The 12399-nt window shown below is 46.2% G+C and overlaps 1 non-coding gene across 1 annotated transcript; it reads left to right on the top strand.

Moving 5' to 3' along the window:
- The first annotated feature begins 10039 nt into the window (after window positions 1–10039).
- Window positions 10040–10122, top strand: TRNAT-AGU (transfer RNA threonine (anticodon AGU)). Its single transcript has one exon. It is a non-coding gene; the product is annotated as a tRNA-Thr (tRNA).
- The last annotated feature ends 2277 nt before the right edge of the window (window positions 10123–12399 follow it).

Here is a 12399-nt window from a genome sequence, read left to right as displayed (position 1 = left end):
GAGATGCCGGTTTGATTCCTGGGGTCAGGAAGATACCCTGGAGAAGGGAATGGCAACCCACTCCAGTATTCTTGCCTGGAGAATCCCATGGACAGAGGAGCATAGTGGGCTGCAGTCCAGGGGATCGTAGCAAAGTTGGATATGATTGAACAACTAGACAACATTACACATATTTGTATGCATACATAGACATCTACTTCTCTGTCTGGCATACTCACACGCACATATATTCCAGATGCTTTTATAGGTACAACCTGTGAATTTTCACAAAATCCTGTTACTCACCCCATTTCTAAAGCCGAGGCCACAGAGACTCTGAGAGCTCAAGTAATTTCAAAGTCAGTAAGTGACAAAGCTGGAAATCAACTCCACAGTCGTTTTTTAAAATATATTATATCTAATTTTACATATGGTAATGTATATAATCAATTAGATAGCAAGTGGAAATTCCCTGTATCAGGTAGGGATCTCAACCTGGTGCTCTGGGACAACCTAGAGGGGTGGGTTGGGGTGGGAGGTGGAAGGGATTTTTAAGGGGGACGGGACATATGTATACATATGGCTGATTTGTGTTGATGGATGGCAGAGACCGGCACAGTATTGTAAAGCAATTATCCTCCAAATTAAAAATAAATAAAATTTGAAAAATCTATTAAAGAATGCATTATGTTAAATTACCTATCTTTGTCCACTCCTTGATTAGACCAAGAAAAGTTTCCATACCTGGAGAAGGCAATGGCACCCCACTCCAGTACTCTTGCCTGGAAAATCCCATGGATGCAGGAGCCTGGTAGACTGTAGTCCATGGGATCACTAGGAGTCGGACACGACTGAGTGACTTCCCTTTCACTTTTCACTTTCATGCATTGGAGAAGGAAATGGCAACCCACTCCAATGTTGTTGCCTGGAGAATCCCAGGGATGGGCGAGCCTGGTGGGCTGCCGTCCATGGGGTCGCACAGAGTCGGACACGACTGAAGCGACTTAGCAGCAGCAGCAGGTTCCATACCATGGACAGCCACATGCTATTATTTAATGCACCAAAGGAAGTGTGGGGGCGGGGGGAAAGTAAGAGTCAAAGTCAGTATTCTTCAGCGATTAGTCTTCTTTAAGGTCAGCCATATATGTCCTCCCTTTCGGACTTCCTTGCCAGCATCCTGTCTTATGTCGGGCAACTTGGTGCTGCTCGGAGGCATCACCCTGAGAAGGAAGACATGCCTCTGTATTCTCATCTCTTCGTGCTGTTCAGATGCTATTAAGTAGACCATTCATCCACCGAGAGCCCCAGACCTCCCTGTGACACCCTCTGCTTGACAGAAGCATAAAGGATCTCTGACTTTCTCTACCAGCCAGTTTCCACTTTCATTTATCTTTTCTTCAGGCTAATACTGAGCAGACTTGGAAAGTAGTCTGGTTATTCTGTTAGTGGTCCTTTTCTTCTAGATGAAACAGCCGTGCCCTGCCGCCCCCGAATTGAGATAGCGAAGCTGATCAATCGAATGGAAGAATGGAAGGACCCCCCGGGGCCTGGAAATGGACAAAATAATCGTTTGCTAAAGTTCAGCTTGGTCCCATAAGAGATATGTTGACCTTCAGCTCGCAGACGCCAGCCCATTTGAGGGTTGTCGTTGGGAATGTTTTTGCTGCAGGTGTGAGTAACAGCACAGAATATTGTTCACTGCTCAAGTTGGTACGTAGTCCTCTGACACGGTTCAGTTATTAAGTAGGGGGGAAAAAAAAGAGTGGAGAAGGAATGAAGATGAGATTGGTTAGAAATTCTCAGGGTATTTTTCCATGCCAAGACACACTTTGCACTCTCGCTCTGTAAAACGTGAGTCACAAGGATGTTATTTTTGTTCTGAATAATCGCTGGATCCCAAGGGACGATAGCAGTGCTGGTCAGATAATGCGTCTTCAATGGTGTCATGACAGTTTCTGCCCTTGCCTTGGTCCTGGGGCTGCTGGAATGGGATACCACAGCCTGGGTGGCTTATGGACTGCCCAGGTGGCACTGTGGTAAAGAACTCGTCTGCCAGTGCAGCAGATAGCAGGAGACCGGGTTCCATCCCTGGGTCGAGAAGACCCCTGAAGAAGGAAATGGCAACCCAGCCCAGGATTCTTGCCTGGAGAATCCCATAGACAGAGGAGCCTGGCGGGCTACAGTCCATAGGGTTGCAAAGAGTTGGATACGACTGAGCGACTTAGCACACACATCAGGGTGGCTTATAAAGAGTAGAAATACATGTCTCACTTTCCTGGAGGCTGGAAGACCAAGTTCAAGTCCCTGGCAGGCTTGGTGTCTGATGAGAGCCTGCTTCCTGGTTCAAAGATGGCCGTCTTCTCTCTGAAGACGTCTTCTCTCCTCATAGGGTGGGAGAGGCGAGGGGGCTCTCTGGGGCCTCTTTAGAAGAGCACTTATCTCATTCTGAGGGCTCCACCCTAATGACTTCGTCACCTCCTAATACCATCCCTCCTAATGCCATCCCTGCTAAAACCATACCACTGGGGAAAAAATTTCCACATATGAATTCAAGGGAGTCACAGAGATTCCTTCTATAGCAGTCCTTAAGACTGGGTTGGCACCTTGGCTCCATCTTCAAGGAGAATATGACCGCTGGAAGAAAATGAAATAGGAAGTCTGTCTCTACTGTCCTCGTGGACTGTGAGCAAGGGTGGAAATACAGACAGCGATCAGAAACCAGGATTCTCCTCTTCCTCCTCCAGGTTGGAGCTACGTAAACATTGAAAGGAATTTCCCAGGTGGCTCAGTGGTACAGAATCCACCTGCCAATGTAGGAGACATAGGAAACATTGAAGGGAAGTGGGCAGCAGAGGATGAGATGGTCAGATAGCATCACCGACTCAATGGACATGAATTTGAGCAAACCTAAGGAGATGGTGCAGAGAAGGCAATGACACCCCACTCCAGTACTCTTGCGCAGTCCATGGGGTCACTAAGAGTCAGACATGACTGAGTGACTTCACTTTTCACTTTAATGCATTGGAGAAGGAAATGGCAACCCACTCCAGTGTTCTTGCCTGGAGAATCCCAGGGGCGGGGGAGCCTGGTGGTCTGCCATCTATGGGGTCGCACAGAGTCAGACACGACTGAAGCGACTTAGCAGCAGCAGCAGTAGCAAGGAGATGGTGAAGGACAGAGAAGCCTGGTGTGCTGCAGCCCATGGGCTCGCAAAAACTTAGCAACCAAACAAAAACAGTGACAAACATTGAAATGGTTGGGAAATGTCTTGGAATTTTGGAGCTATCTCTCTAGTCTTTGCTTGGGACATGAGCAGGCTCTCAGAGAAAGATGATTTGTGCAGTGGCTCTTGTTCTCACATGATTTAGGAGCTTTGGCGGCAGTGTTTTGATGAATTGTCTGAAGCTGTGTTTTGATGAACTGGGGGCAGTGCTTGTGGCTCCCCTGAGTGTTTGTGTCACAAGTATGGGATCCAAAGTTTTACGTAGGCTTTAATGAGGAGATACGGAGGAGCTGAGAAGGCTAAGGGGTCAGCGAGGGCTGAGAGAGGAGGCTAGTTGGCTATGTTCATACTTGGAGACCTGGAACACGTGGCTGGGCTTCCGGGCACATCCTCCCAGAAGAACAGAGTGGACAGATGTCAGTGAGTCCAGCAACCAGACCACACAGGTCCTTCTGCCACAGAGAAGAGTGAGAATTTCGGTCATCCTTGTGGAAGGACCCACGGCTCCCTCTCCCAGCTCCACGAGGTCATGGTACCTTGCCTACTCACATGGACATCATTTGAAGAGAAACACTGGGTGGTGGAAATAGGAAAGACGGGACCTGGGAGACGAAGACATTCAAGAGATGAAACAGAAAATACAGCCATACTCCAAGTTCTTGGGTGGAAGTTTTGTGATCATCTCCCCCGTCTTCAAGAGGCGAGAAAGATTCGATTGAGTCTTCAACAGTAAAGAAGACGTGTTCTTGGCACATGGGAATATAGCACAAGCACCTTCTGAAGTGGAGTGAGTGAAGTCACTGAGGCGTGTTCCACTCTTTGCGACCCCATGGACTGTAGCCTACCAGGCTTCTCCGTCCATGGGATTTTCTAGGTAAGAATACTGGAGTGGGGTGCCATTTCCTTTGCCAGGAGATCTTCCCGACCCAGGGATCGAACCCAGGTCTCCTGCATTGTAGGTAGACACTTTACCGTCTGAGCCACCAGGGAAGTCAAGTGGAGAAGAGTTAAATGGGGTGCAAGTTCTCAGTCTCTGAGAGTATGTAGATATGCAGAACAGGAACTAGCAAGTTGCTTTGTCAATAGAGCCCACAAAAGCAAGTTAGCATTTAGGTCATGATTCTGTGAGAGGCTGAAGAGATTTTCGGGTTCAGGCATGTACTGCAGGTTCAGGAGAAGAAGGGGGCCCCTCATGATGCCGTCAGGCATGGTTCTTTGTGGACCCAGAAGTAAGTTGTAAGGATACAGTTAACTCTGCCTGTCAGCTCGCTCCAGGCAACACGGCTCCCATGCAGTTTTTACGGTCGAAACACCGCAGTGCTGAGGATCAGAGTGAACACTGAAGGTTGCATTATTAAAACCATATTTCTGCTGGAGAGTGTTACCAAAATGAAATGTCTTGGTCCTATTGGTCTTAGGAGAGATCTGGCTGGTTTCAAACATCACGATTACTGAACTTTAAAAACACAGTCATTTATGAATACATATAAATCAGTGTAGCTCGCACAGAGACTTCTTTCCTGGGGTGACCTTTAAAAAGGCATACCTTGGATTCAGAAATAATCTTTTGCAATACATCTCCAAGTATCTAGCTTAAACTCGTGATGCCCTGGGAGCTGCTTTGCATTTCCCTAATGGTTTACTTGCTCTGGGAGTCTGTACTGTTCTCTACGTCACTGTTAAAACAGAAGGCTTTTGTTTTCTCAAATCCATGCTTGAGAAATAATCCACTTTAACTACGTCCCGTTTAGAGGGGGCGTCACAAAACCCATGTGCAATTTTAAGTTTTAATCATTTTAGATGAGCCCAGGGCTGATGCAAAGCCCTTAATATTATTGTTCATTCATCAGAACCTGACGCTTTGGACGAACTCAGGGTCAAGTTCACAAACTCAATTTACAGAACGGCTCAGCAGCACCCAGAGAGCAGTGTCACTAACTTAGAAACTTGGAAATCGGAAACTTGGAAATTTTGGGAGGATGAGTAAGGCAGTCACTCTTTTTTTTTGTTTTTTTTTTTAATTGGAGTATAGTTGATTTGGAGTTTCTTTAGTGGCTCAGACAGTAAAGAAACCACCTGTCAATGCAGGAGACCCAGGTTCGATCCCTGGGTTGGGAAGACCCCCTGGAGGAGGGCACGGCAACCCACTCCAGTATTCTTGCCTGGAGAATCCTAGGGACAGAGGAACCTACAGTCCATGGGGTCGCAAAGAGCCGGACATGGCTGAGCAACTAACACCTTCACATTTTACATATTTATTGTACAGTGTTGTGCTAGTTTCTGCTGTACAGCAAAGTGAATCAGCCAAGCATGTACATATATCCCCTCTTTTTTTTCTTCTGCAGTTGATTCTTTTCCCATTTAGGTTGTTACAGAGTGTCGAGCACAGTTGCCTGTGTTGTACGGTAGATTCTTGTTGACTATCCACTGTAAATAGAGCAGTGTGTACATGTCCATCCCAAAGTCCCAATTTATCTCCTCTCTCCATTCTTCGCCTTGATCACCGTAAATGAGTCTGTTTCTCTTTTGTAAGTAAGTTCAGAAAACCTCTGGTCTCGGTTGGAATGGATCCTCACCTCTATTTACTCCTCACTTTCAAGGCCTTTCTTTATAAGATAATTTCGTTTCATAAATCTGTCCTGGAGGTCTTGCCATGGGTGGAACCTATTGTCATAGATTGTAGAACCAAAGTTGTCTAGGATTATTTTAAGGCTTGTGGGCTAAAGCATCCCAAGTGGTAATTTCCTCCAAACAGTTCCTAAGGAAAAACAGAGAACACACAAAACATCTTAGGCTAGTGTCCTAAGAGGTTGAAACCTGAGGAAGTCTAATTTAATGTAACTAGCACCACCGCCTCTACCTTGGGGGCTTCCCTGGTGGCTCAGAAGTTAAAGCGTCTGCCCACAATGCAGGAGACCAGGGTTCTATCCCTGGGTGGAGAAGATCCCCTGGAGAAGGAAATGGCAGCCCACTCCTGTGTTCTTGCCTGGAGAATCCCGTGGATGGAGGATCCTGGTGGGCTACAGTCTATGGGGTCGAAAAGAGTCAGACAGGACTGAGCAACTTCTCTCTCCTGTACCTTGACCGTGGCCCTGAAGTTTGGGACTACTCATGTGTTCCTGTGTGCATGCTTGGTCACTAAGATGTGTCCGACTCTTTGTGACCCTGTGGACTATAGCCTGCCTGTCTACACTTTTCTACTGTGTGTGCTAAGTTGCTTCAGTTGTGTCCGACTCTCTGCAACCTCGTGGACTGTAGCCCGCCAGGCTCCTCTGTCCATGGGGTTCTCCAGGCAAGAATACTGGAGTGGGTTGCCATTCCCTTCTCCAGGTGATCTTCCAGACCCAGGGATCGAACCTGGAACTCATACATGGTGGACAGATTCTTTACCACTAATGGCACCTGGGAAGCCGTTTCCTACTAAAGACCTATATCATCAGGCTTCCTGGTAGGCACAGCTGTTTTTCTGACTCTCTAGATTAACAAGTGTTGATAAAAATCCACATGAGAAATTACTCTCAAAGTTGAGGGAGATTTAGAAGGAGAGGCAAAGAGACAGAGAAACAAAGTTTCCTCTTTTCCTTATTTCTTTGTGGGTGTGCCAGGAGCTTAGGGCCAAGTTTTGTGTTTCTAATTGTAGATTCCTAGTCACTTCAGTTGTGTCCAGATCTTTGGGACCCCATGGACTGCAGCCCGCCAGGCTCCTCTGTCCTTGGGATTTCCCAGGCCAGCATACTGGGGTGGGTTGCCATTCCCTTCTCCAGGGGATCTTCCCGACCCAGGGATGGAATGCAAGTCTCCTACTGACTCCTGCATTGGCAGCCGGGTTCTATACCTCTAGCGCCACCTGGGAAGATTCTTTAGCTTAAAAAGTTTTAAATTCTAAGTCTTCTCTTATTTTAAAGTCTTGGCTTTTGCCTTCTCAGTCACTTCTTAGTGGTTTGGGATTTCCTTTGCCCACATCATTTATTATTGATCATCTTCAAATATTTGTATTATAAAATATTAAAGAGTAAAATGAGATCATTTTACAGTTTTTTTTTTTTTTCCAAAAGTTAACCTAATCTTTAAGCAGTCAATGGTTATTGAGCGGACATGAGCAAACATTTTTTTATAAAGGGCCTGATGGTGAATTTTTTTTTTTTTTGCTGTGCGGGGTCTTGGTCATTGCCTGCAGAATCATCAGTTTTTGTTGTAGCCTGTAGATCTTTGGTTGTGTCATATGGGATCTAGTTCCTTGACTGGGGCTCGAACGCAGCCCCCGGAGATTCGGAGGTCTGAGTCTTAACCACTGCACCCCCGGGGAATTCCAAGTCTTGCATATTGTTAATGCAAGTCCTGATTGGAAAGGGTGGTTTAATTGTTTCATGTAATTGACTGTGATCGGCAAATTCATTGCCTAAAGACTGTATTTGAGCCTCATTTATCTATTGACCGAATGTGTATCGACTACCCATCGTGTGCTAGACCTTCTGCCCAGCCTCCAGAAACAAATATTTCTCTTACCCTCTCACCCATATCTAATTAACTTGGAAAATACTCTTCGTCATTTATTTGTTTTTCATTTTCTAAAAAAAAAAGAAAAGTGTTTGGTAAGCTTCTAAGTCTAGTTTTAGCACAACGCTCAAAAAGGTTTAAATCTATAGCAGTCCATTTCCGCCAAGTTCACACACCAGGCTGAACACTTGGATTTAAATGTCAGGGTTTTTGAAAGTCTCCAAATGATACGTTCCGCACCACTTCAGGAAAATGCATTTCAAAGGTATATTTTAGCTTACATATCCAAATTATGAAATATGTTAACTGCACACACTTTCAATTAACTTACCACTTAAACTCCGAGTAGGAGATGAAATAGAATGACACCTGATTATTTCCGCATGCATTTTTCAATGCGCCTGTAAGTCTGGCATCTAGACCCGGGTAACAGACGATTAAACAGTAAAACATCATGACTACCGCATGCATTTAAACTTTAAAATTAACTCAGACAAGATAGCTTCAGATGGTGATGGCATCACCTGGAAATGACTGTAATCCGACTCCATAAATATTGATGAACCTGCAAGCTTTGAAATCACCACCGTTGAATTTTACTGTGTTCTGTGTGCATTTCCAATCTCTGGAACGTGGGAAAGTCCCGTAATGAAAGGGCCCCAGATAGGCCTCGTGCAACAATCTAAGTGAAAAGAGAGCAGAGATGTCCATGGGAATTTGTCGTATACATTAGCTTGGTCTGTCTCTCAAAGATGCCTGAAAATTGGTCTTGAAACTGAGCCCACAGAGGACACACTCAAGTAACCAGAATGAATTTCTTGTCCTTTGAAAACTGTTGAGTCACTAAATGGTGTCCAACTCTTTGTGACCCCATGGTCTGCAGCACGCCAGGCTTCCATGTCCTTCACTGTCTCACAGAGTTTGATCAAACTCATGTCCATTGAGTCTGTGATGCCATCCAACCATCTCATCCTCTGTCATCCCCTTCTGTTGCCTTCAATCTTTCCCATCATCAGAGTCTTTTCTAGTGAGTAAGCTGTTCGAATCAGTGGCCTAAGTATTGGAGTTTCAGCTTCAGCATCGGTCCTTCCAATGAATATTCAGGACTGATTTCCTTGAGGATGTACTGGTTTGATCTCTTTGCAGTCCAAGGGACTCTCAAGAGTCTTCTCCAGCACCACAATTCAAAAGCATCAGTTCTCCGGTGTTTAGACTTCTTCATGGTACAACTCTCACAACTGTACATGACTACTGGAAAAAACATAGCTTTGACTATATGGACCTTTGTTGGCAAAGCAACGTGTCTGCTTTTTAATATGCTCTGTAGGTTTGTCATACCTTTCAGTACAAGTTGAAAATATCCATCTCCTTATCATAAATATCAAAACTTCTCCCCACAAAGTCTATTCTCAGAGATTATGCAGCCACTGATTCCAGGAGTCTGACGAGCACAGGCCATGATCAGCATGGCACCTACGTCAGGACAAGCAAGATGCTCTTTTCATAGGGGCAGCGCTGTGTGCAAGAGGTCATTTTCCACTCCATTACCTTTATCAGCACGTGTTTGGGGCTGGGAAGGGCTGTGCTTGGCTGGCTTAAGCACATGACGTGAAACGTTTGGTGAAGCCTGATCATCATTTGTGTTAATAGGTTTATTCCAAAGCCAAGAGATGTCACTTTGGTATTGCTGAGAGGTATATTTTTGTCTCTAGAGGTGGGAAGGCTCTTGAGAGTCCCATGGACTAAAAGGAGATGAAACCAGTCCATCCTAAAGGAAATCAACCCTGAATATTCATTGGAAGGACTGATGCTGAAGCTGAAGCTCCAAGAGTTTGGCCACTTGATGGTTGGGAAAGACCCTGATGCTGGGAAAGATTGAGGGCAGGAGGAGAAGGGGATGGCAGAGGATGAAATAGTTGGATAATATCAGTAACTGAATGGACATGAGTCTGAGCAAACTTCAGGAGATGGTGAAGGACAGGGAAGCCTGGTGTGCTGCAGTCCATGGAGTCACAAAGAATCAGACAGGCCTGAGCGACTGAACAATGACAGGAGGGGGGAAGTCGCCACCTGTGCAGTGACTTGAACTCTGCAGATATTAAATAATTGCTCTTTGTTGCCATTTTTCTAGGAGAAACTACTCAGGGAAAGATAAAGTGTCATAGGATACTTAAACGGGCTCAGGAATTTTAATACAGCTCTTAGGTGGGCGTCCCATTTCTTCCATTTGTGTATACATTGAGTTGGCCAAAAGTTCGTTTGAGTTTTTCCGTCAGATATTATGAGAAAACCTAGACGAGACTTTCGGCCAACCCAATAGATGTGCTGTGAATTTACATAGCCCTCGCCGTGGCTTAGCTGGTTAAAGCGCCTGTCTAGTAAACAGGAGATCCTGGGTTCAAATCCCAGCAATGCCTGGGGTAGTTGACTATAGTATATTATGGAGAAGGCAATGGTACCCCACTCCAGTACTCTTGCCTGGAAAATCCCATGGACAGAAGAGCCTGGAAGGCTGCAGTCCATGGGGTCACAAAGAGTTGGACATGACTGAGCAACTTCACTTTCAAGGAAAGAGCTTCAGACCCACACATGCCTTCCCTTTGAGCCTTACAAGTATCACAGATTTTGGACAGACTTGAGCATAAGCTAAGCATTACAATCTGAAGTAAACACGAGTGTCTACTCCTAGCTAGCTGTACAACGTGGACTCTCAGAGGAAAGAAGTAACTCTTAGGGCCTAGAAAGAGTGGTACCCATTGAACGATGTGACAGAAGCAACTCAAGCCAGTTTAAGCCCAATGCTCAACTCGGGTGAAGAGTCTTCTCTGACACCCCATAGCAAGATGCAGGAGCCGCGTGTCTGAGAATGTCCAGGTTGGGAAGGAAAATGCTCGATTATGGAAGGAGACTCCTCTAGTAATTTTGGATCAAGTCTTTTAAAAAACACACAAAAAATATTACTTATTAACTTATTTTTGGCTGTGCCGGGTCTTCATTGCTGCATGCAGGCATTCTCTAGTTGCAGTTGAGCTTCTCATTGTGATGCCTTCTCTTGCTGAGGAGCACAGGCTCTGGGGCGCACAGGCTCAGTGGTGGTGACTTGTGGGTGTAATTGACCCGAGGCGTGTAGAATCTTCCCAGAGCAAGGATCGAACTCGTGTCCTCTGTGTTGGCAGGTGGATTCTTAACCCCTGGACCACCAAGGAAGTACTGGACCAAGTCTTAGGATTCCTTGGCAAGGTTGGCCTCCTCTGATCAGGATGTGAGATCTAGCTATACTCTTAAAAGTACCAGATGCCGGTGTGATCCACCCCATATACACACCACCCCCAGAGGTCACCCCAGTGGGCACCGTCTGAACCCCAGGAAGGAGTAGACCAGAAGCCCTGGCACTTGTTTGCCAGGGAAGGTCAACCCATCAGGACTGGAGTTGGGGTGACATGTCCCAGGTTCTTGAACCCTCAGTTGGGTGACTTTGGATAACTTTGAGGCATGTTGTATACAGTCTTGGTGGGACTGAGCCCATTTCTCCACAAGGGTACCCACTGTTAACCTCTTCTTGCTTGTTTTTTTTTCCCTTTTCCCTGTCTCACCTCTTCACCTTCTTCTCCCAGGAAACAATGCCCATCCTAGTCTTGCCTCCTGCTCCTGGGGGCATCTGGACTAAGACACTGTCGGCAGCGTGGGGGCAGGAACCTCTGTATCCTCTGACCCAGTGGCCATGGCCCTGAAGTGCATGTGCTGCCATCAGCACCTTCAACGCTCAGCCGGGAGGTGCATCTGAGCACCCAGGTTGCTGCCCATGAAACTGGTGATTCTAAACGATGAGAGAATTATTCCTCTTTGGGCCTGAATTTTCTGAGTTTTTAAAAAAATGTATTAATGTAGTGGTTTTAAAATTTTTATGTATTTATTTGATTGGGTTTTATTGGGTGCACTGGATCTTCCTTGCTACACATGGGCTTTCTCTTGCTGCGGGGAGTAAGGGCTACTCTGTGGTTGTGGCGAGTAAAGGCTACTCTCTCATTGTGGTGAGTGAGCTTCTCATTTTGATGGCTTCTCATGTTGGGGAGCTTGGGCTCTAGGGCGCTCAGGCTACAGTAGTTGTGGTGTGTGGGCCTGGTGGCCCCATGGCATGTGGGATGCTCCGAGATCAAGGATTGAACCCATGCCTCCTGCAATGACCGGTAGACTCTTAACCAGTGCATCACCAAGGAAGTCCATGACTAAAAAAAAAAAAAAAAAATTATTTCTTTGACTCAGCAGGTCTTAGTTGCAGCCTGGGGGATCTGTGATTTTCTCTGTGGCATGTGAACTGTTGGCTGTGGCACATGCAGGCATTTCCCTGACCAGGGTTCAAACTCGGACCCCCTGCATTGGGGGCTCAGAGTGTCAGCCTCTGGACCACCAGGGAAGTGCCCTGAATTTTCTGAGTTTTGATTCCAGCCTCTGTATTTTCATTTCACAGCCCCACCCCCAACACACACACACACAGAGACACACACACACACACACACACACACCCCACTGCCTTCCTCCATCGAGCAGCAGCTCTGTTTGCTATGGTCGGGTTCCAGGCGTCTGTGGGTGAAAGGGTAATCTGCACGTTTCTGGCTGCGCTGTTAACTGCGTCATGTTCTGATTCTGTGAACCAAGCCAAGGAAGTCAATCCTTTTTTATCTGGGTTGCCGAGATACAAC

This window comes from Bos javanicus, chromosome X, assembly GCF_032452875.1.
Source record: "Bos javanicus breed banteng chromosome X, ARS-OSU_banteng_1.0, whole genome shotgun sequence".
In the NCBI taxonomy this organism is placed as follows: Eukaryota; Metazoa; Chordata; class Mammalia; order Artiodactyla; family Bovidae; genus Bos; species Bos javanicus.
Note: the sequence above shows the minus strand (reverse complement) of the source record. Positions and strands in the feature narration are given on the sequence as shown.